Genomic DNA, 24366 nt, shown 5'->3' with positions numbered 1-24366 from the left:
AAATGAGCGATAACTTTTGAATTTGTGCTGAGTGTCTTTGCCTACATGCGCCATTAATTTATACCTCATAAACCCATCAAAAAAAGAAACTTCCCTTTTTCAGGACCTTGTCTTTCAAAGATAAATCTTAAAAATACAAATAATTTCACAGATCTTCATTTTAATGGGATTAAACACTGTTTCCCATGCGTGTTCAATGAACCATAAACAATTAATGAACATGCATATGTGGAACATCATTAAGACACTAACAGCTTACAGATGGTAGGCAATTAAGAAGTTTTGAAAACTTAGGACACTAAAGAGGCCTTTCTACTGACTCTGAAAAACACCAAAAGAAAGCTGCCCAGGGTCCCTGCTCATCTGGGTGGGCACAAACCCACCTTTGTTGGACCAGACATGACTGTCAAAAAGTGCTCTTCATTGACGAGTTGCGGTTTTGTCTCACCAGGGGTGATGGTCGGATATGCGTTTATTGTCGAAGGAATGAGTGTTACACCGAGGCCTGTACTCTGGAGCGGGATGGAGGTGGAGGGTACGTCCTGGTCTGGGGCGGTGTGTCACAGCATCATCAGACTGAGCTTGTCATTGCAGGCAATCTCAATGCTGTGTGTTACAAGGAAGACATCCTCCCCCTCATGTGGTACCCTTCCTGCAGGCTCATCCTGACGTGACCCTCCAGCATGACAATGCCACCAGCCGTACTGCTCGTTCTGTGTGTGATTTCCTGCAAGACAGGAATTTCAGTGTTTTGCCATGGCCAGCGAAGAACCCGCACCTCAATCCCATTGAGCACGTCTGGGACCTGTTGGATCGGAGGGTGAGGGCTAGGGCCATTCCCCCCAGAAATGTCCGGGAACTTGCAGTTGCCTTGGTGGAAGAGTGGGGTAACATCTCACAGCAAGAACTGGCAAATCTGGTGCAGTCCATGAGGAGGAGATGCACTGCAGTTCTTAATGCAGCTGGTGGCCACACCAGATACTGACTGTTACTTTTGATTTTGACCCCCTTTGTTCAGGGACACGTTATTCCATTTATGTTAGTCACATGTCTGTGGAACCTGTTCAGTTTATGTCTCAGTTGTTCAATCTTGGTATGTTCATACAAATATTTATAAATGTTAAATTGGTTACGCTTTATCGGCGAGGAGGGCCCTCACCGCTCGATCATGTTGTCAACAAGGCAGCATAGTGCGTGTTCCAGAAACATTCAACATAACTTTTCCATGAAATATATGTTCGAATTTTCTAAGTCGTTTTCATTGGGAAGGCCGATAACGCGTTTTCAACAAATAAAACAATCACTTTTGCAGGTGAAAACACTGAATCCTACTCATTACTCGACATACATAATTACGTCACTTTTGTTTTGAGCCGACTTCGACGTGGGCTTTGAACGGTGCTCACGCCCGGGAAGCAGTTCGATTCCAAATTTCACCAGGTGCCAAACACCCTAACCGGGCGCCTGGTCCAGATGATTCGAATCCCCTCAATGTCCGCAAATCTGATGCGCCTAATAACCATAATAACCAATCATATTACCGTCCGCTACCAAGTATCCAGAATTGACCAATTAGAGCAGAGTTAGTGTGAAATTAGTATGGGGCTTGTGGCGCAATGGATAACGCGTCTGACTACGGATCAGAAGATTCTAGGTTCGACTCCTGGCAAGCTCGTGCATTTAGTCTGAGTGAGATTTGGAAATGAGCGATAACTTTTGAATTTGTGCTGAGTGTCTTTGCCTACATGCGCCATTAATTTATACCTCATAAACCCATCAAAAAAAGAAACTTCCCTTTTTCAGGACCTTGTCTTTCAAAGATAAATCTTAAAAATACAAATAATTTCACAGATCTTCATTTTAATGGGATTAAACACTGTTTCCCATGCGTGTTCAATGAACCATAAACAATTAATGAACATGCATATGTGGAACATCATTAAGACACTAACAGCTTACAGATGGTAGGCAATTAAGAAGTTTTGAAAACTTAGGACACTAAAGAGGCCTTTCTACTGACTCTGAAAAACACCAAAAGAAAGCTGCCCAGGGTCCCTGCTCATCTGGGTGGGCACAAACCCACCTTTGTTGGACCAGACATGACTGTCAAAAAGTGCTCTTCATTGACGAGTTGCGGTTTTGTCTCACCAGGGGTGATGGTCGGATATGCGTTTATTGTCGAAGGAATGAGTGTTACACCGAGGCCTGTACTCTGGAGCGGGATGGAGGTGGAGGGTACGTCCTGGTCTGGGGCGGTGTGTCACAGCATCATCAGACTGAGCTTGTCATTGCAGGCAATCTCAATGCTGTGTGTTACAAGGAAGACATCCTCCCCCTCATGTGGTACCCTTCCTGCAGGCTCATCCTGACGTGACCCTCCAGCATGACAATGCCACCAGCCGTACTGCTCGTTCTGTGTGTGATTTCCTGCAAGACAGGAATTTCAGTGTTTTGCCATGGCCAGCGAAGAACCCGCACCTCAATCCCATTGAGCACGTCTGGGACCTGTTGGATCGGAGGGTGAGGGCTAGGGCCATTCCCCCCAGAAATGTCCGGGAACTTGCAGTTGCCTTGGTGGAAGAGTGGGGTAACATCTCACAGCAAGAACTGGCAAATCTGGTGCAGTCCATGAGGAGGAGATGCACTGCAGTTCTTAATGCAGCTGGTGGCCACACCAGATACTGACTGTTACTTTTGATTTTGACCCCCTTTGTTCAGGGACACGTTATTCCATTTATGTTAGTCACATGTCTGTGGAACCTGTTCAGTTTATGTCTCAGTTGTTCAATCTTGGTATGTTCATACAAATATTTATAAATGTTAAATTGGTTACGCTTTATCGGCGAGGAGGGCCCTCACCGCTCGATCATGTTGTCAACAAGGCAGCATAGTGCGTGTTCCAGAAACATTCAACATAACTTTTCCATGAAATATATGTTCGAATTTTCTAAGTCGTTTTCATTGGGAAGGCCGATAACGCGTTTTCAACAAATAAAACAATCACTTTTGCAGGTGAAAACACTGAATCCTACTCATTACTCGACATACATAATTACGTCACTTTTGTTTTGAGCCGACTTCGACGTGGGCTTTGAACGGTGCTCACGCCCGGGGAAGCAGTTCGATTCCAAATTTCACCAGGTGCCAAACACCCTAACCGGGCGCCTGGTCCAGATGATTCGAATCCCCTCAATGTCCGCAAATCTGATGCGCCTAATAACCATAATAACCAATCATATTACCGTCCGCTACCAAGTATCCAGAATTGACCAATTAGAGCAGAGTTAGTGTGAAATTAGTATGGGGCTTGTGGCGCAATGGATAACGCGTCTGACTACGGATCAGAAGATTCTAGGTTCGACTCCTGGCAAGCTCGTGCATTTAGTCTGAGTGAGATTTGGAAATGAGCGATAACTTTTGAATTTGTGCTGAGTGTCTTTGCCTACATGCGCCATTAATTTATACCTCATAAACCCATCAAAAAAAGAAACTTCCCTTTTTCAGGACCTTGTCTTTCAAAGATAAATCTTAAAAATACAAATAATTTCACAGATCTTCATTTTAATGGGATTAAACACTGTTTCCCATGCGTGTTCAATGAACCATAAACAATTAATGAACATGCATATGTGGAACATCATTAAGACACTAACAGCTTACAGATGGTAGGCAATTAAGAAGTTTTGAAAACTTAGGACACTAAAGAGGCCTTTCTACTGACTCTGAAAAACACCAAAAGAAAGCTGCCCAGGGTCCCTGCTCATCTGGGTGGGCACAAACCCACCTTTGTTGGACCAGACATGACTGTCAAAAAGTGCTCTTCATTGACGAGTTGCGGTTTTGTCTCACCAGGGGTGATGGTCGGATATGCGTTTATTGTCGAAGGAATGAGTGTTACACCGAGGCCTGTACTCTGGAGCGGGATGGAGGTGGAGGGTACGTCCTGGTCTGGGGCGGTGTGTCACAGCATCATCAGACTGAGCTTGTCATTGCAGGCAATCTCAATGCTGTGTGTTACAAGGAAGACATCCTCCCCCTCATGTGGTACCCTTCCTGCAGGCTCATCCTGACGTGACCCTCCAGCATGACAATGCCACCAGCCGTACTGCTCGTTCTGTGTGTGATTTCCTGCAAGACAGGAATTTCAGTGTTTTGCCATGGCCAGCGAAGAACCCGCACCTCAATCCCATTGAGCACGTCTGGGACCTGTTGGATCGGAGGGTGAGGGCTAGGGCCATTCCCCCCAGAAATGTCCGGGAACTTGCAGTTGCCTTGGTGGAAGAGTGGGGTAACATCTCACAGCAAGAACTGGCAAATCTGGTGCAGTCCATGAGGAGGAGATGCACTGCAGTTCTTAATGCAGCTGGTGGCCACACCAGATACTGACTGTTACTTTTGATTTTGACCCCCTTTGTTCAGGGACACGTTATTCCATTTATGTTAGTCACATGTCTGTGGAACCTGTTCAGTTTATGTCTCAGTTGTTCAATCTTGGTATGTTCATACAAATATTTATAAATGTTAAATTGGTTACGCTTTATCGGCGAGGAGGGCCCTCACCGCTCGATCATGTTGTCAACAAGGCAGCATAGTGCGTGTTCCAGAAACATTCAACATAACTTTTCCATGAAATATATGTTCGAATTTTCTAAGTCGTTTTCATTGGGAAGGCCGATAACGCGTTTTCAACAAATAAAACAATCACTTTTGCAGGTGAAAACACTGAATCCTACTCATTACTCGACATACATAATTACGTCACTTTTGTTTTGAGCCGACTTCGACGTGGGCTTTGAACGGTGCTCACGCCCGGGAAGCAGTTCGATTCCAAATTTCACCAGGTGCCAAACACCCTAACCGGGCGCCTGGTCCAGATGATTCGAATCCCCTCAATGTCCGCAAATCTGATGCGCCTAATAACCATAATAACCAATCATATTACCGTCCGCTACCAAGTATCCAGAATTGACCAATTAGAGCAGAGTTAGTGTGAAATTAGTATGGGGCTTGTGGCGCAATGGATAACGCGTCTGACTACGGATCAGAAGATTCTAGGTTCGACTCTGGCAAGCTCGTGCATTTAGTCTGAGTGAGATTTGGAAATGAGCGATAACTTTTGAATTTGTGCTGAGTGTCTTTGCCTACATGCGCCATTAATTTATACCTCATAAACCCATCAAAAAAAGAAACTTCCCTTTTTCAGGACCTTGTCTTTCAAAGATAAATCTTAAAAATACAAATAATTTCACAGATCTTCATTTTAATGGGATTAAACACTGTTTCCCATGCGTGTTCAATGAACCATAAACAATTAATGAACATGCATATGTGGAACATCATTAAGACACTAACAGCTTACAGATGGTAGGCAATTAAGAAGTTTTGAAAACTTAGGACACTAAAGAGGCCTTTCTACTGACTCTGAAAAACACCAAAAGAAAGCTGCCCAGGGTCCCTGCTCATCTGGGTGGGCACAAACCCACCTTTGTTGGACCAGACATGACTGTCAAAAAGTGCTCTTCATTGACGAGTTGCGGTTTTGTCTCACCAGGGGTGATGGTCGGATATGCGTTTATTGTCGAAGGAATGAGTGTTACACCGAGGCCTGTACTCTGGAGCGGGATGGAGGTGGAGGGTACGTCCTGGTCTGGGGCGGTGTGTCACAGCATCATCAGACTGAGCTTGTCATTGCAGGCAATCTCAATGCTGTGTGTTACAAGGAAGACATCCTCCCCCCTCATGTGGTACCCTTCCTGCAGGCTCATCCTGACGTGACCCTCCAGCATGACAATGCCACCAGCCGTACTGCTCGTTCTGTGTGTGATTTCCTGCAAGACAGGAATTTCAGTGTTTTGCCATGGCCAGCGAAGAACCCGCACCTCAATCCCATTGAGCACGTCTGGGACCTGTTGGATCGGAGGGTGAGGGCTAGGGCCATTCCCCCCAGAAATGTCCGGGAACTTGCAGTTGCCTTGGTGGAAGAGTGGGGTAACATCTCACAGCAAGAACTGGCAAATCTGGTGCAGTCCATGAGGAGGAGATGCACTGCAGTTCTTAATGCAGCTGGTGGCCACACCAGATACTGACTGTTACTTTTGATTTTGACCCCCTTTGTTCAGGGACACGTTATTCCATTTATGTTAGTCACATGTCTGTGGAACCTGTTCAGTTTATGTCTCAGTTGTTCAATCTTGGTATGTTCATACAAATATTTATAAATGTTAAATTGGTTACGCTTTATCGGCGAGGAGGGCCCTCACCGCTCGATCATGTTGTCAACAAGGCAGCATAGTGCGTGTTCCAGAAACATTCAACATAACTTTTCCATGAAATATATGTTCGAATTTTCTAAGTCGTTTTCATTGGGAAGGCCGATAACGCGTTTTCAACAAATAAAACAATCACTTTTGCAGGTGAAAACACTGAATCCTACTCATTACTCGACATACATAATTACGTCACTTTTGTTTTGAGCCGACTTCGACGTGGGCTTTGAACGGTGCTCACGCCCGGGAAGCAGTTCGATTCCAAATTTCACCAGGTGCCAAACACCCTAACCGGGCGCCTGGTCCAGATGATTCGAATCCCCTCAATGTCCGCAAATCTGATGCGCCTAATAACCATAATAACCAATCATATTACCGTCCGCTACCAAGTATCCAGAATTGACCAATTAGAGCAGAGTTAGTGTGAAATTAGTATGGGGCTTGTGGCGCAATGGATAACGCGTCTGACTACGGATCAGAAGATTCTAGGTTCGACTCCTGGCAAGCTCGTGCATTTAGTCTGAGTGAGATTTGGAAATGAGCGATAACTTTTGAATTTGTGCTGAGTGTCTTTGCCTACATGCGCCATTAATTTATACCTCATAAACCCATCAAAAAAAGAAACTTCCCTTTTTCAGGACCTTGTCTTTCAAAGATAAATCTTAAAAATACAAATAATTTCACAGATCTTCATTTTAATGGGATTAAACACTGTTTCCCATGCGTGTTCAATGAACCATAAACAATTAATGAACATGCATATGTGGAACATCATTAAGACACTAACAGCTTACAGATGGTAGGCAATTAAGAAGTTTTGAAAACTTAGGACACTAAAGAGGCCTTTCTACTGACTCTGAAAAACACCAAAAGAAAGCTGCCCAGGGTCCCTGCTCATCTGGGTGGGCACAAACCCACCTTTGTTGGACCAGACATGACTGTCAAAAAGTGCTCTTCATTGACGAGTTGCGGTTTTGTCTCACCAGGGGTGATGGTCGGATATGCGTTTATTGTCGAAGGAATGAGTGTTACACCGAGGCCTGTACTCTGGAGCGGGATGGAGGTGGAGGGTACGTCCTGGTCTGGGGCGGTGTGTCACAGCATCATCAGACTGAGCTTGTCATTGCAGGCAATCTCAATGCTGTGTGTTACAAGGAAGACATCCTCCCCCCTCATGTGGTACCCTTCCTGCAGGCTCATCCTGACGTGACCCTCCAGCATGACAATGCCACCAGCCGTACTGCTCGTTCTGTGTGTGATTTCCTGCAAGACAGGAATTTCAGTGTTTTGCCATGGCCAGCGAAGAACCCGCACCTCAATCCCATTGAGCACGTCTGGGACCTGTTGGATCGGAGGGTGAGGGCTAGGGCCATTCCCCCCAGAAATGTCCGGGAACTTGCAGTTGCCTTGGTGGAAGAGTGGGGTAACATCTCACAGCAAGAACTGGCAAATCTGGTGCAGTCCATGAGGAGGAGATGCACTGCAGTTCTTAATGCAGCTGGTGGCCACACCAGATACTGACTGTTACTTTTGATTTTGACCCCCTTTGTTCAGGGACACGTTATTCCATTTATGTTAGTCACATGTCTGTGGAACCTGTTCAGTTTATGTCTCAGTTGTTCAATCTTGGTATGTTCATACAAATATTTATAAATGTTAAATTGGTTACGCTTTATCGGCGAGGAGGGCCCTCACCGCTCGATCATGTTGTCAACAAGGCAGCATAGTGCGTGTTCCAGAAACATTCAACATAACTTTTCCATGAAATATATGTTCGAATTTTCTAAGTCGTTTTCATTGGGAAGGCCGATAACGCGTTTTCAACAAATAAAACAATCACTTTTGCAGGTGAAAACACTGAATCCTACTCATTACTCGACATACATAATTACGTCACTTTTGTTTTGAGCCGACTTCGACGTGGGCTTTGAACGGTGCTCACGCCCGGGGAAGCAGTTCGATTCCAAATTTCACCAGGTGCCAAACACCCTAACCGGGCGCCTGGTCCAGATGATTCGAATCCCCTCAATGTCCGCAAATCTGATGCGCCTAATAACCATAATAACCAATCATATTACCGTCCGCTACCAAGTATCCAGAATTGACCAATTAGAGCAGAGTTAGTGTGAAATTAGTATGGGGCTTGTGGCGCAATGGATAACGCGTCTGACTACGGATCAGAAGATTCTAGGTTCGACTCCTGGCAAGCTCGTGCATTTAGTCTGAGTGAGATTTGGAAATGAGCGATAACTTTTGAATTTGTGCTGAGTGTCTTTGCCTACATGCGCCATTAATTTATACCTCATAAACCCATCAAAAAAAGAAACTTCCCTTTTTCAGGACCTTGTCTTTCAAAGATAAATCTTAAAAATACAAATAATTTCACAGATCTTCATTTTAATGGGATTAAACACTGTTTCCCATGCGTGTTCAATGAACCATAAACAATTAATGAACATGCATATGTGGAACATCATTAAGACACTAACAGCTTACAGATGGTAGGCAATTAAGAAGTTTTGAAAACTTAGGACACTAAAGAGGCCTTTCTACTGACTCTGAAAAACACCAAAAGAAAGCTGCCCAGGGTCCCTGCTCATCTGGGTGGGCACAAACCCACCTTTGTTGGACCAGACATGACTGTCAAAAAGTGCTCTTCATTGACGAGTTGCGGTTTTGTCTCACCAGGGGTGATGGTCGGATATGCGTTTATTGTCGAAGGAATGAGTGTTACACCGAGGCCTGTACTCTGGAGCGGGATGGAGGTGGAGGGTACGTCCTGGTCTGGGGCGGTGTGTCACAGCATCATCAGACTGAGCTTGTCATTGCAGGCAATCTCAATGCTGTGTGTTACAAGGAAGACATCCTCCCCCCTCATGTGGTACCCTTCCTGCAGGCTCATCCTGACGTGACCCTCCAGCATGACAATGCCACCAGCCGTACTGCTCGTTCTGTGTGTGATTTCCTGCAAGACAGGAATTTCAGTGTTTTGCCATGGCCAGCGAAGAACCCGCACCTCAATCCCATTGAGCACGTCTGGGACCTGTTGGATCGGAGGGTGAGGGCTAGGGCCATTCCCCCCAGAAATGTCCGGGAACTTGCAGTTGCCTTGGTGGAAGAGTGGGGTAACATCTCACAGCAAGAACTGGCAAATCTGGTGCAGTCCATGAGGAGGAGATGCACTGCAGTTCTTAATGCAGCTGGTGGCCACACCAGATACTGACTGTTACTTTTGATTTTGACCCCCCTTTGTTCAGGGACACGTTATTCCATTTATGTTAGTCACATGTCTGTGGAACCTGTTCAGTTTATGTCTCAGTTGTTCAATCTTGGTATGTTCATACAAATATTTATAAATGTTAAATTGGTTACGCTTTATCGGCGAGGAGGGCCCTCACCGCTCGATCATGTTGTCAACAAGGCAGCATAGTGCGTGTTCCAGAAACATTCAACATAACTTTTCCATGAAATATATGTTCGAATTTTCTAAGTCGTTTTCATTGGGAAGGCCGATAACGCGTTTTCAACAAATAAAACAATCACTTTTGCAGGTGAAAACACTGAATCCTACTCATTACTCGACATACATAATTACGTCACTTTTGTTTTGAGCCGACTTCGACGTGGGCTTTGAACGGTGCTCACGCCCGCGGAAGCAGTTCGATTCCAAATTTCACCAGGTGCCAAACACCCTAACCGGGCGCCTGGTCCAGATGATTCGAATCCCCTCAATGTCCGCAAATCTGATGCGCCTAATAACCATAATAACCAATCATATTACCGTCCGCTACCAAGTATCCAGAATTGACCAATTAGAGCAGAGTTAGTGTGAAATTAGTATGGGGCTTGTGGCGCAATGGATAACGCGTCTGACTACGGATCAGAAGATTCTAGGTTCGACTCCTGGCAAGCTCGTGCATTTAGTCTGAGTGAGATTTGGAAATGAGCGATAACTTTTGAATTTGTGCTGAGTGTCTTTGCCTACATGCGCCATTAATTTATACCTCATAAACCCATCAAAAAAAGAAACTTCCCTTTTTCAGGACCTTGTCTTTCAAAGATAAATCTTAAAAATACAAATAATTTCACAGATCTTCATTTTAATGGGATTAAACACTGTTTCCCATGCGTGTTCAATGAACCATAAACAATTAATGAACATGCATATGTGGAACATCATTAAGACACTAACAGCTTACAGATGGTAGGCAATTAAGAAGTTTTGAAAACTTAGGACACTAAAGAGGCCTTTCTACTGACTCTGAAAAACACCAAAAGAAAGCTGCCCAGGGTCCCTGCTCATCTGGGTGGGCACAAACCCACCTTTGTTGGACCAGACATGACTGTCAAAAAGTGCTCTTCATTGACGAGTTGCGGTTTTGTCTCACCAGGGGTGTTACGGATACAGTTATCCTGTGTGTGTGTGTGTATCCTGTGTGTGTGTTTCTTTTCTCTCCTTCTCCCCTCACAGGTGAAAATCATCACTCCCCAATCAATCATCAATCAGAAGACACACCTCCTCCAATTTCCTGACCTATCACAGTTCCTTCCCCATGGTTTAAAAACCCCATTTGTTTGTTCTAGAGCCCAGCTCAGCTCAGCTCAGCTCAGCTCAGCTCAGCTCAGCTCAGCTCAGCTCAGCTGAGCTCAGCTCAATCTCTCTGTAAATGCCATGTCTGTAGGTCTCTGTGTTTCACTCTCGCTTTGTGTCGTAACCTCTCTTTTGTTTAAGCACCTCATAGCACTTTGTCATCACCTGTGAGTATTGTTTTTGGTTATGGTGTTTGTGTTTGATTGCTGGTGGAAAAGGGGGAAACCAAGACAAGTCGCCCATGGGCATACACTACCCGTAGGTGAACTTTGTTAAATACACTAGTTAGAACTGGGCGGACCACCCACTGTATTTTGGTTAGTTAGTTAGCTGTTGTTAAAGTAGGCTAGTCTAGCTTAGGGGTGTTTTTGAATACTTATTGTTTCTTTCCTTGGGTCCAGCTCAGCCCCTTTTCCTGCTCCCCCATTACCGTGTGTTTATAAATAAACCTAGAGTTTGACGGTAGATTTCAGTTGTCGTGCTTATTTCGTTCACACTTTTCCTTTGTCACAATAATAATTTGCATGAGTTATGTTACGAGTCTCATTACCATCCCCCTAGACTGTCGGGCCAAAAGGGATTCGTAACATAAGTGGGGGCTCATCCGGGATATGTCATAACTGACACCCATGCCGCTCATGTAGATTGTTGTAGTGGTATAGTTCAGTGTTGAGCGTCATAGCTGAAGTAGCATTAGTGTTTGCTATTTCCTTTGGCACTTGTGAAGTAGTGTAAAAATGACTACTTTTGATTTGAAATCTTTTTTGGATAACCCTTCGTGGGAGGTTTTTGACAAATGTCGTAGAGTTGATTTAATGACCTTGGCTGACCATTATTCAGTATCGATTCCGCAGAGTTTAGTTAAGGCGGAGGTGAAACGGATAGTATTAAATGTATTGTTGGAAGAGCAGGTGCTTGTGTTACCGCTGCCTGAGCCTACTACCCCTGTAGCGGATGTTGCTGCTCCTGTAAGACCATTGGTGTCTGATAATGAGGGAGAGGCTAAAACACCAGCCACATTGTCCCGTTTTGATCCACTCTCCCCACTGTCAAATGGTGATGCCAGGAGGGATGTCTGTTTAGCACAGTTCCAACTGGAGGTGGAAGAGAGAGCCCAAATTAGGCGAGAGACTCTCCAGTTGGAGATGTGTAAAATAGAGGCAGAAAAAGAACGAGAACAACGGCATTTAGAGATGTGTAAAATTGAGGCAGACAGAGAACAAAGGCAGTTGGAGTTCAAAATGCGCCAGATGGAACTTGAGGCAGAGACAGCGAGGCTAGCCTCCGTTCCTACTGTGCCTGTTTGTGAGCCGTCCTCACCTGCTGTGTCCTCAAACACGTTTGACATTAGTAGGCAGATTGCCTTAGTACCTTTGTTCAGAGAGTCAGAGGTTGACTCCTATTTTTGTGTATTTGAGCGTATAGCCGTAGCATTGAAATGGCCTGAAGAGGTTTGGTGCCTATTACTTCAGTGTAAATTAACTGGTAAAGCCCAAGAGGTTTTGTCAGCGCTACCTCTGGAGGACAGTTTGAATTATGAAGTGGTCAAAGCTACTGTTCTTCGTGCCTATGAGCTTGTGCCTGAGGCATACCGACAGAGATTTAGGTCTCATAGAAAGTCTTCTAGTAAGACTTATGTGGAATTTGCTAGAGACAAGGGAAATCTGTTTGATAAATGGCATGCTGCTAGTAAGGTAACTGATTTCAACTCTCTCCGGGAGTTAATCTTGTTGGAAGAGTTAAAAAATTGCTTACCCGAACGCATTGTAGTTTACCTAAACGAACAGAAAGTATCCACCCTGGCAGAAGCGTCTGTGTTGGCAGACGAGTTTGTGTTGACGCACAAGAGTGTGTTTTCGGCTCAAACTGAGAGTAGAGCCACTGAGTTTCCTACCTTTAGTCCTAGTCGGCCAGCAGTAGTATGTCAAGCACGCCAGAAGAATGAGCGTCCATGTTTCTATTGTCATAAAGTAGGACATATGATTAATGATTGCTTCCTGCTTAAACGCAAACAAGGGATGCCTCTTCGTGTCAAGCCACCAACAGGTGTTGCTCTAATTCGTACGGTTGTGAGGTCTGCAACAAAACAGGTGCCTCAGGGTAACTGTAGTTTGAAAGTCTCAGTCCCCGACCGCAGTTATGAACCATTCATTTTCGAGGGGTTTGTGTCCCTAACGAATGACGAAGCGTCTCAACGACCGGTTAAAATCCTTAGAGATACTGGTGCGGCGCAGTCGTTTATATTGTCTGATGTGTTGCCCTTGTCTGACGATACATACTGTGGTTCCAGTGTGTTAGTGCAGGGTATTGAAATGGGTTTTGTCCCAGTGCCATTGCACTTTGTGAAAGTACACTCTGAGTTAATCAGTGGAATATTCAGAGTGGGGGTACGCCCTATGTTGCCAGTGAAAGGTGTGACCTTCATAATGGGTAACGATATTGCCGGAGGAAAGGTGGTACCCGTATTGGAAGTATTGGATAAAAGTGACCACTCTCTCTCGAATGAGCTGGCACAGAATTATCCACATGTGTTCCCCGCTTGTGCTGTCACTCATGCTCAGGCACGACAAGAGGGTGATGAGAGAGATTTGTCGAACACTGTTCTGTTCAAAGAGGTTGATCAAGAGGATGGATTGTGTGATCCCTCTGAGAAGCATGGACAGGTGCGCCCTGTTAATGCCAAGGTCTTGGCTATAACTGCATTCCCTGCACCTACCACCAGACGAGAGCTACGCCGCTTTTTAGGGATGGTTGGCTACTACCGTAGCTTCTGTAAAAATTTCTCTGCGGTAGTTGCTCCATTGACCGATTTGCTTAGTCCGGCTAGATCATTTGAGTGGTCCCCTGATTGTAAGAGAGCTTTTGAATCAGCGAAAGCACTCTTATGTAGTACACCTGTACTTGCTGCTCCTGATTTTGAACAACCGTTCAAACTTGAGGTAGATGCTAGTGCCAGAGGTGCTGGTGCTGTTCTACTGCAGCAGGACAAGAGTGGAGTGGATCATCCCGTTTGTTATTTTTCACGTAAATTTAATAAATGTCAAACAAACTATGCGACAATAGAACAAGAAGCTCTTGCTTTGTTGTTGGCTCTGCAATACTTTGAAGTATATATTGGTTCCAGTGCCCTACCCGTGATTGTATATACTGACCATAACCCCTTAGTTTTTCTCCACCGAATGTACAACCAGAACCAGCGCCTTATGCGTTGGGCGCTGATTGTACAAAATTATAATTTGGAGATCCGCCACAAAAAGGGTTCTGATAATGTGTTGGCAGATGCTTTGTCTCGTGTGTGAAAATGATTTCTGCATGTTTTGCAAGGTTGTTGCTTTGTTGGGAGTATTAATTGAAATACTGTAGTCGCAACCCCTAGGGTTGCTCTTTTAAGGGTGGGAGTGTTACGGATACAGTTATCCTGTGTGTGTGTGTATCCTGTGTGTGTGTTTCTTTTCTCTCCTTCTCCCCTCACAGGAGAAAATCATCACTCCCCAATCAATCATCAATCAGAAGACACACCTCCTCCAATTTCCTGACCTATCACAGTTCCTTCCCCATGGTTTAAAAACCCCATTTGTTTGTTCTAGAGCCCAGCTCAGCTGAGCTCAGCTCAATCTCTCTGTAAATGCCATGTCTGTAGGTCTCTGTGTTTCACTCTCGCTTTGTGTCGTAACCTCTCTTTTGTTTAAGCACCTCATAGCACTTTGTCATCACCTGTGAGTATTGTTTTTGGTTATGGTGTTTGTGTTTGATTGCTGGTGGAAAAGGGGGAAACCAAGACAAGTCGCCCATGGGCATACACTACCCGTAGGTGAACTTTGTTAAATACACTAGTTAGAACTGGGCGGACCACCCACTGTATTTTTGGTTAGTTAGTTAGCTGTTGTTAAAGTAGGCTAGTCTAGCTTAGGGGTGTTTTTGAATACTTATTGTTTCTTTCCTTGGGTCCAGCTCAGCCCCTTTTCCTGCTCCCCCCATTACCGTGTGTTTATAAATAAACCTAGAGTTTGACGGTAGATTTCAGTTGTCGTGCTTATTTCGTTCACACTTTTCCTTTGTCACAATAATAATTTGCATGAGTTATGTTACGAGTCTCATTACCATCCCCCCTAGACTGTCGGGCCAAAAGGGATTCGTAACAAGGGGTGATGGTCGGATATGCGTTTATTGTCGAAGGAATGAGTGTTACACCGAGGCCTGTACTCTGGAGCGGGATGGAGGTGGAGGGTACGTCCTGGTCTGGGGCGGTGTGTCACAGCATCATCAGACTGAGCTTGTCATTGCAGGCAATCTCAATGCTGTGTGTTACAAGGAAGACATCCTCCCCCCTCATGTGGTACCCTTCCTGCAGGCTCATCCTGACGTGACCCTCCAGCATGACAATGCCACCAGCCGTACTGCTCGTTCTGTGTGTGATTTCCTGCAAGACAGGAATTTCAGTGTTTTGCCATGGCCAGCGAAGAACCCGCACCTCAATCCCATTGAGCACGTCTGGGACCTGTTGGATCGGAGGGTGAGGGCTAGGGCCATTCCCCCCAGAAATGTCCGGGAACTTGCAGTTGCCTTGGTGGAAGAGTGGGGTAACATCTCACAGCAAGAACTGGCAAATCTGGTGCAGTCCATGAGGAGGAGATGCACTGCAGTTCTTAATGCAGCTGGTGGCCACACCAGATACTGACTGTTACTTTTGATTTTGACCCCCCTTTGTTCAGGGACACGTTATTCCATTTATGTTAGTCACATGTCTGTGGAACCTGTTCAGTTTATGTCTCAGTTGTTCAATCTTGGTATGTTCATACAAATATTTATAAATGTTAAATTGGTTACGCTTTATCAGCGAGGAGGGCCCTCACCGCTCGATCATGTTGTCAACAAGGCAGCATAGTGCGTGTTCCAGAAACATTCAACATAACTTTTCCATGAAATATATGTTAGAATTTTCTAAGTCGTTTTCATTGGGAAGGCCGATAACGCGTTTTCAACAAATAAAACAATCACTTTTGCAGGTGAAAACACTGAATCCTACTCATTACTCGACATACATAATTACGTCACTTTTGTTTTGAGCCGACTTCGACGTGGGCTTTGAACGGTGCTCACGCCCGGGGAAGCAGTTCGATTCCAAATTTCACCAGGTGCCAAACACCCTAACCGGGCGCCTGGTCCAGATGATTCGAATCCCCTCAATGTCCGCAAATCTGATGCGCCTAATAACCATAATAACCAATCATATTACCGTCCGCTACCAAGTATCCAGAATTGACCAATTAGAGCAGAGTTAGTGTGAAATTAGTATGGGGCTTGTGGCGCAATGGATAACGCGACTGACTACGGATCAGAAGATTCTAGGTTTGACTCCTGGCAAGCTCGTGCATTTAGTCTGAGTGAGATTTGGAAATGAGCGATAACTTTTGAATTTGTGCTGAGTGTCTTTGCCTACATGCGCCATTAATTTATACCTCATAAACCCATCAAAAAAAGAAACTTCCCTTTTTCAGGACCTTGTCTTTCAAAGATAAATCTTAAAAATACAAATAATTTCACAGATCTTCATTTTAATGGGATTAAACACTGTTTCCCATGCGTGTTCAATGAACCATAAACAATTAATGAACATGCATATGTGGAACATCATTAAGACACTAACAGCTTACAGATGGTAGGCAATTAAGAAGTTTTGAAAACTTAGGACACTAAAGAGGCCTTTCTACTGACTCTGAAAAACACCAAAAGAAAGCTGCCCAGGGTCCCTGCTCATCTGGGTGGGCACAAACCCACCTTTGTTGGACCAGACATGACTGTCAAAAAGTGCTCTTCATTGACGAGTTGCGGTTTTGTCTCACCAGGGTGATGGTCGGATATGCGTTTATTGTCGAAGGAATGAGTGTTACACCGAGGCCTGTACTCTGGAGCGGGATGGAGGTGGAGGGTACGTCCTGGTCTGGGGCGGTGTGTCACAGCATCATCAGACTGAGCTTGTCATTGCAGGCAATCTCAATGCTGTGTGTTACAAGGAAGACATCCTCCCCCCTCATGTGGTACCCTTCCTGCAGGCTCATCCTGACGTGACCCTCCAGCATGACAATGCCACCAGCCGTACTGCTCGTTCTGTGTGTGATTTCCTGCAAGACAGGAATTTCAGTGTTTTGCCATGGCCAGCGAAGAACCCGCACCTCAATCCCATTGAGCACGTCTGGGACCTGTTGGATCGGAGGGTGAGGGCTAGGGCCATTCCCCCCAGAAATGTCCGGGAACTTGCAGTTGCCTTGGTGGAAGAGTGGGGTAACATCTCACAGCAAGAACTGGCAAATCTGGTGCAGTCCATGAGGAGGAGATGCACTGCAGTTCTTAATGCAGCTGGAGGCCACACCAGATACTGACTGTTACTTTTGATTTTGACCCCCCTTTGTTCAGGGACACGTTATTCCATTTATGTTAGTCACATGTCTGTGGAACCTGTTCAGTTTATGTCTCAGTTGTTCAATCTTGGTATGTTCATACAAATATTTATAAATGTTAAATTGGTTACGCTTTATTAGCGAGGAGGGCCCTCACCGCTCGATCATGTTGTCAACAAGGCAGCATAGTGTGTGTTCCAGAAACATTCAACATAACTTTTCCATGAAATATATGTTCGAATTTTCTAAGTCGTTTTCATTGGGAAGGCCGATAACGCGTTTTCAACAAATAAAACAATCACTTTTGCAGGTGAAAACACTGAATCCTACTCATTACTCGACATACATAATTACGTCACTTTTGTTTTGAGCCGACTTCGACCTGGGCTTTGAACGGTGCTCACGCCCGCGGAAGCAGTTCGATTCCAAATTTCACCAGGTGCCAAACACCCTAACCGGGCGCCTGGTCCAGATGATTCGAATCCCCTCAATGTCCGCAAATCTGATGCGCCTAATAACCATAATAACCAATCATATTACCGTCCGCTACCAAGTATCCAGAATTGACCAATTAGAGCAGAGTTAGTGTGAAATTAGTATGGGGCTTGTGGCGCAATGGATAACGCGTGTGACTACGGATCAGAAGATTCTAGGTTCGACTCCTGGCAAGCTCGTGCATTTAGTCTGAGTGAGATTTGGAAATGAGCGATAACTTTTGAATTTGTGCTGAGTGTCTTTGCCTACATGCGCCATTAATTTATACCTCATAAACCCATCAAAAAAAGAAACTTCCCTTTTTCAGGACCTTGTCTTTCAAAGATAAATCTTAAAAATACAAATAATTTCACAGATCTTCATTTTAATGGGATTAAACACTGTTTCCCATGCGTGTTCAATGAACCATAAACAATTAATGAACATGCATATGTGGAACATCATTAAGACACTAACAGCTTACAGATGGTAGGCAATTAAGAAGTTTTGAAAACTTAGGACACTAAAGAGGCCTTTCTACTGACTCTGAAAAACACCAAAAGAAAGCTGCCCAGGGTCCCTGCTCATCTGGGTGGGCACAAACCCACCTTTGTTGGACCAGACATGACTGTCAAAAAGTGCTCTTCATTGACGAGTTGCGGTTTTGTCTCACCAGGGGTGATGGTCGGATATGCCTTTATTGTCGAAGGAATGAGTGTTACACCGAGGCCTGTACTCTGGAGCGGGATGGAGGTGGAGGGTACGTCCTGGTCTGGGGCGGTGTGTCACAGCATCATCAGACTGAGCTTGTCATTGCAGGCAATCTCAATGCTGTGTGTTACAAGGAATACATCCTCCCCCCTCATGTGGTACCCTTCCTGCAGGCTCATCCTGACGTGACCCTCCAGCATGACAATGCCACCAGCCGTACTGCTCGTTCTGTGTGTGAATTCCTGCAAGACAGGAATTTCAGTGTTTTGCCATGGCCAGCGAAGAACCCGCACCTCAATCCCATTGAGCACGTCTGGGACCTGTTGGATCGGAGGGTGAGGGCTAGGGCCATTCCCCCCAAAAATGTCCGGGAACTTGCAGTTGCCTTGGTGGAAGAGTGGGGTAACATCTCACAGCAAGAACTGGCAAATCTGGTGCAGTCCATGAGGAGGAGATGCACTGCAGTTCTTAATGCAGCTGGAGGCCACACCAGATACTGACTGTTACTTTTGATTTTGACCCCCCTTTGTTCAGGGACACGTTATTCCATTTATGTTAGTCACATGTCTGTGGAACCTGTTCAGTTTATGTCTCAGTTGTTCAATCTTGGTATGTTCATACAAATATTTATAAATGTTAAATTGGTTACGCTTTATCGGCGAGGAGGGCCCTCACCGCTCGATCATGTTGTCAACAAGGCAGCATAGTGCGTGTTCCAGAAACATTCAACATAACTTTTCCATGAAATATATGTTCGAATTTTCTAAGTCGTTTTCATTGGGAAGGCCGATAACGCGTTTTCAACAAATAAAACAATCACTTTTGCAGGTGAAAACACTGAATCCTACTCATTACTCGACATACATAATTACGTCACTTTTGTTTTGAGCCGACTTCGACGTGGGCTTTGAACGTGCTCACGCCCGGGAAGCAGTTCGATTCCAAATTTCACCAGGTGCCAAACACCCTAACCGGGCGCCTGGTCCAGATGATTCGAATCCCCTCAATGTCCGCAAATCTGATGCGCCTAATAACCATAATAACCATTCATATTACCGTCCGCTACCAAGTATCCAGAATTGACAAATTAGAGCAGAGTTAGTGTGAAATTAGTATGGGGCTTGTGGCGCAATGGATAACGCGTCTGACTACGGATCAGAAGATTCTAGGTTCGACTCTTGGCAAGCTCGTGCATTTAGTCTGAGTGAGATTTGGAAATGAGCGATAACTTTTGAATTTGTGCTGAGTGTCTTTGCCTACATGCGCCATTAATTTATACCTCATAAACCCATCAAAAAAAGAAACTTCCCTTTTTCAGGACCTTGTCTTTCAAAGATAAATCTTAAAAATACAAATAATTTCACAGATCTTCATTTTAATGGGATTAAACACTGTTTCCCATGCGTGTTCAATGAACCATAAACAATTAATGAATATGCATATGTGGAACATCATTAAGACATTAACAGCTTACAGATGGTAGGCAATTAAGAAGTTTTGAAAACTTAGGACACTAAAGAGGCCTTTCTACTGACTCTGAAAAACACCAAAAGAAAGCTGCCCAGGGTCCCTGCTCATCTGGGTTGGCACAAACCCACCTTTGTTGGACCAGACATGACTGTCAAAAAGTGCTCTTCATTGACGAGTTGCGGTTTTGTCTCACCAGGGGTGATGGTCGGAAATGCGTTTATTGTCGAATGAATGAGTGTTACACCGAGGCCTGTACTCTGGAGCGGGATGGAGGTGGAGGGTACGTCCTGGTCTGGGGCGGTGTGTCACAGCATCATCAGACTGAGCTTGTCATTGCAGGCAATCTCAATGCTGTGTGTTACAAGGAAGACATCCTCCCCCTCATGTGGTACCCTTCCTGCAGGCTCATCCTGACGTGACCCTCCAGCATGACAATGCCACCAGCCGTACTGCTCGTTCTGTGTGTGATTTCCTGCAAGACAGGAATTTCAGTGTTTTGCCATGGCCAGCGAAGAACCCGCACCTCAATCCCATTGAGCACGTCTGGGACCTGTTGGATCGGAGGGTGAGGGCTAGGGCCATTCCCCCCAGAAATGTCCGGGAACTTGCAGTTGCCTTGGTGGAAGAGTGGGGTAACATCTCACAGCAAGAACTGGCAAATCTGGTGCAGTCCATGAGGAGGAGATGCACTGCAGTTCTTAATGCAGCTGGTGGCCACACCAGATACTGACTGTTACTTTTGATTTTGACCCCCCTTTGTTCAGGGACACGTTATTCCATTTATGTTAGTCACATGTCTGTGGAACCTGTTCAGTTTATGTCTCAGTTGTTCAATCTTGGTATGTTCATACAAATATTTATAAATGTTAAATTGGTTACGCTTTATCGGCGAGGAGGGCCCTCACCGCTCGATCATGTTGTCAACAAGGCAGCATAGTGCGTGTTCCAGAAACATTCAACATAACTTTTCCATGAAATATATGTTCGAATTTTCTAAGTCGTTTTCATTGGGAAGGCCGATAACGCGTTTTCAACAAATAAAACAATCACTTTTGCAGGTGAAAACACTGAATCCTACTCATTACTCGACATACATAATTTCGTCACTTTTGTTTTGAGCCGACTTCGCCGTGGGCTTTGAATGGTGCTCACGCCCGGGGAAGCAGTTCGATTCCAAATTTCACCAGGTGCCAAACACCCTAACCGGGCGCCTGGTCCAGATGATTCGAATCCCCTCAATGTCCGCAAATCTGATGCGCCTAATAACCATAATAACCAATCATATTACCGTCCGCTACCAAGTATCCAGAATTGACCAATTAGAGCAGAGTTAGTGTGAAATTAGTATGTGGCTTGTGGCGCAATGGATAACGCGTCTGACTACGGATCAGAAGATTCTAGGTTTGACTCCTGGCAAGCTCGTGCATTTAGTCTGAGTGAGATTTGGAAATGAGCGATATCTTTTGAATTTGTGCTGAGTGTCTTTGCCTACATGCGCCATTAATTTACACCTCATAAACCCATCAAAAAAAGAAACTTCCCTTTTTCAGGACCTTGTCTTTCAAAGATAAATCTTAAAAATACAAATAATTTCACAGATCTTCATTTTAATGGGATTAAACACTGTTTCCCATGCGTGTTCAATGAACCATAAACAATTAATGAACATGCATATGTGGAACATCATTAAGACACTAACAGCTTACAGATGGTAGGCAATTAAGAAGTTTTGAAAACTTAGGACACTAAAGAGGCCTTTCTACTGACTCTGAAAAACACCAAAAGAAAGCTGCCCAGGGTCCCTGCTCATCTGGGTGGGCACAAACCCACCTTTGTTGGACCAGACATGACTGTCAAAAAGTGCTCTTCATTGACGAGTTGCGGTTTTGTCTCACCAGGGGTGATGGTCGGATATGCGTTTATTGTCAAAGGAATGAGTGTTACACCGAGGCCTGTACTCTGGAGCGGGATGGAGGTGGAGGGTACGTCCTGGTCTGGGGCGGTGTGTCACAGCATCATCAGACTGAGCTTGTCATTGCAGGCAATCTCAATGCTGTGTGTTACAAGGAAGACATCCTCCCCCCTCATGTGGTACCCTTCCTGCAGGCTCATCCTGACGTGACCCTCCAGCATGACAATGCCACCAGCCGTACTGCTCGTTCTGTGTGTGATTTCCTGCAAGACAGGAATTTCAGTGTTTTGCCATGGCCAGCGAAGAACCCGCACCTCAATCCCATTGAGCACGTCTGGGACCTGTTGGATCGGAGGGTGAGGGCTAGGGCCATTCCCCCCAGAAATGTCCGGGAACTTGCAGTTGCCTTGGTGGAAGAGTGGGGTAACATCTCACAGCAAGAACTGGCAAATCTGGTGCAGTCCATGAGGAGGAGATGCACTGCAGTTCTTAATGCAGCTGGTGGCCACACCAGATACTGACTGTTACTTTTGATTTTGACCCCCTTTGTTCAGGGACACGTTATTCCATTTATGTTAGTCACATGTCTGTGGAACCTGTTCAGTTTATGTCTCAGTTGTTCAATCTTGGTATGTTCATACAAATATTTATAAATGTTAAATTGGTTACGCTTTATCGGCGAGGAGGGCCCTCACCGCTCGATCATGTTGTCAACAAGGCAGCATAGTGCGTGTTCCAGAAACATTCAACATAACTTTTCCATGAAATATATGTTCGAATTTTCTAAGTCGTTTTCATTGGGAAGGCCGATAACGCGTTTTCAACAAATAAAACAATCACTTTTGCAGGTGAAAACACTGAATCCTACTCATTACTCGACATACATAATTACGTCACTTTTGTTTTGAGCCGACTTCGACGTGGGCTTTGAACGGTGCTCACGCCCGGGAAGCAGTTCGATTCCAAATTTCACCAGGTGCCAAACACCCTAACCGGGCGCCTGGTCCAGATGATTCGAATCCCCTCAATGTCCGCAAATCTGATGCGCCTAATAACCATAATAACCAATCATATTACCGTCCGCTACCAAGTATCCAGAATTGACCAATTAGAGCAGAGTTAGTGTGAAATTAGTATGGGGCTTGTGGCGCAATGGATAACGCGTCTGACTAAGGATCAGAAGATTCTAGGTTCGACTCCTGGCAAGCTTGTGCATTTAGTCTGAGTGAGATTTGGAAATGAGCGATAACTTTTGAATTTGTGCTGAGTGTCTTTGCCTACATGCGCCATTAATTTATACCTCATAAACCCATCAAAAAAGAAACTTCCCTTTTTCAGGACCTTGTCTTTCAAAGATAAATCTTAAAAATACAAATAATTTCACAGATCTTCATTTTAATGGGATTAAACACTGTTTCCCATGCGTGTTCAATGAACCATAAACAATTAATGAACATGCATATGTGGAACATCATTAAGACACTAACAGCTTACAGATGGTAGGCAATTAAGAAGTTTTGAAAACTTAGGACACTAAAGAGGCCTTTCTACTGACTCTGAAAAACACCAAAAGAAAGCTGCCCAGGGTCCCTGCTCATCTGGGTGGGCACAAACCCACCTTTGTTGGACCAGACATGACTGTCAAAAAGTGCTCTTCATTGACGAGTTGCGGTTTTGTCTCACCAGGGGTGATGGTCGGATATGCGTTTATTGTCAAAGGAATGAGTGTTACACCGAGGCCTGTACTCTGGAGCGGGATGGAGGTGGAGGGTACGTCCTGGTCTGGGGCGGTGTGTCACAGCATCATCAGACTGAGCTTGTCATTGCAGGCAATCTCAATGCTGTGTGTTACAAGGAAGACATCCTCCCCCCTCATGTGGTACCCTTCCTGCAGGCTCATCCTGACGTGACCCTCCAGCATGACAATGCCACCAGCCGTACTGCTCGTTCTGTGTGTGATTTCCTGCAAGACAGGAATTTCAGTGTTTTGCCATGGCCAGCGAAGAACCCGCACCTCAATCCCATTGAGCACGTCTGGGACCTGTTGGATCGGAGGGTGAGGGCTAGGGCCATTCCCCCCAGAAATGTCCGGGAACTTGCAGTTGCCTTGGTGGAAGAGTGGGGTAACATCTCACAGCAAGAACTGGCAAATCTGGTGCAGTCCATGAGGAGGAGATGCACTGCAGTTCTTAATGCAGCTTGTGGCCACACCAGATACTGACTGTTACTTTTGATTTTGACCCCCCTTTGTTCAGGGACACGTTATTCCATTTATGTTAGTCACATGTCTGTGGAACCTGTTCAGTTTATGTCTCAGTTGTTCAATCTTGGTATGTTCATACAAATATTTATAAATGTTAAATTGGTTATGCTTTATCGGCGAGGAGGGCCCTCACCGCTCGATCATGTTGTCAACAAGGCAGCATAGTGCGTGTTCCAGAAACATTCAACATAACTTTTCCATGAAATATATGTTCGAATTTTCTAAGTCGTTTTCATTGGGAAGGCCGATAACGCGTTTTCAACAAATAAAACAATCACTTT

At 45.0% G+C, this 24366-nt stretch overlaps 6 non-coding genes and 1 pseudogene across 6 annotated transcripts; 6 read left to right on the top strand and 1 right to left on the bottom strand.

Moving 5' to 3' along the window:
- LOC135552966 (hepatic triacylglycerol lipase-like) overlaps positions 1 to 24366 on the bottom strand; it is a 68109-nt pseudogene that overhangs the window by 29498 nt on the left and 14245 nt on the right.
- On the top strand, positions 1603 to 1675 carry trnar-acg (transfer RNA arginine (anticodon ACG)). The gene has a single exon. It is a non-coding gene; the product is annotated as a tRNA-Arg (tRNA).
- On the top strand, positions 3304 to 3376 carry trnar-acg (transfer RNA arginine (anticodon ACG)). Its single transcript has one exon. It is a non-coding gene; the product is annotated as a tRNA-Arg (tRNA).
- On the top strand, positions 6704 to 6776 carry trnar-acg (transfer RNA arginine (anticodon ACG)). The gene has a single exon. It is a non-coding gene; the product is annotated as a tRNA-Arg (tRNA).
- trnar-acg (transfer RNA arginine (anticodon ACG)) lies at positions 8406 to 8478 on the top strand. The gene has a single exon. It is a non-coding gene; the product is annotated as a tRNA-Arg (tRNA).
- Positions 10109 to 10181, top strand: trnar-acg (transfer RNA arginine (anticodon ACG)). Its single transcript has one exon. It is a non-coding gene; the product is annotated as a tRNA-Arg (tRNA).
- On the top strand, positions 19558 to 19630 carry trnar-acg (transfer RNA arginine (anticodon ACG)). The gene has a single exon. It is a non-coding gene; the product is annotated as a tRNA-Arg (tRNA).

The sequence above is a fragment of the Oncorhynchus masou genome, chromosome 2 (genome assembly GCF_036934945.1).
Source record: "Oncorhynchus masou masou isolate Uvic2021 chromosome 2, UVic_Omas_1.1, whole genome shotgun sequence".
Lineage (NCBI taxonomy): Eukaryota > Metazoa > Chordata > Actinopteri > Salmoniformes > Salmonidae > Oncorhynchus > Oncorhynchus masou.
This window is presented reverse-complemented; position numbering and strand designations above follow the sequence as displayed.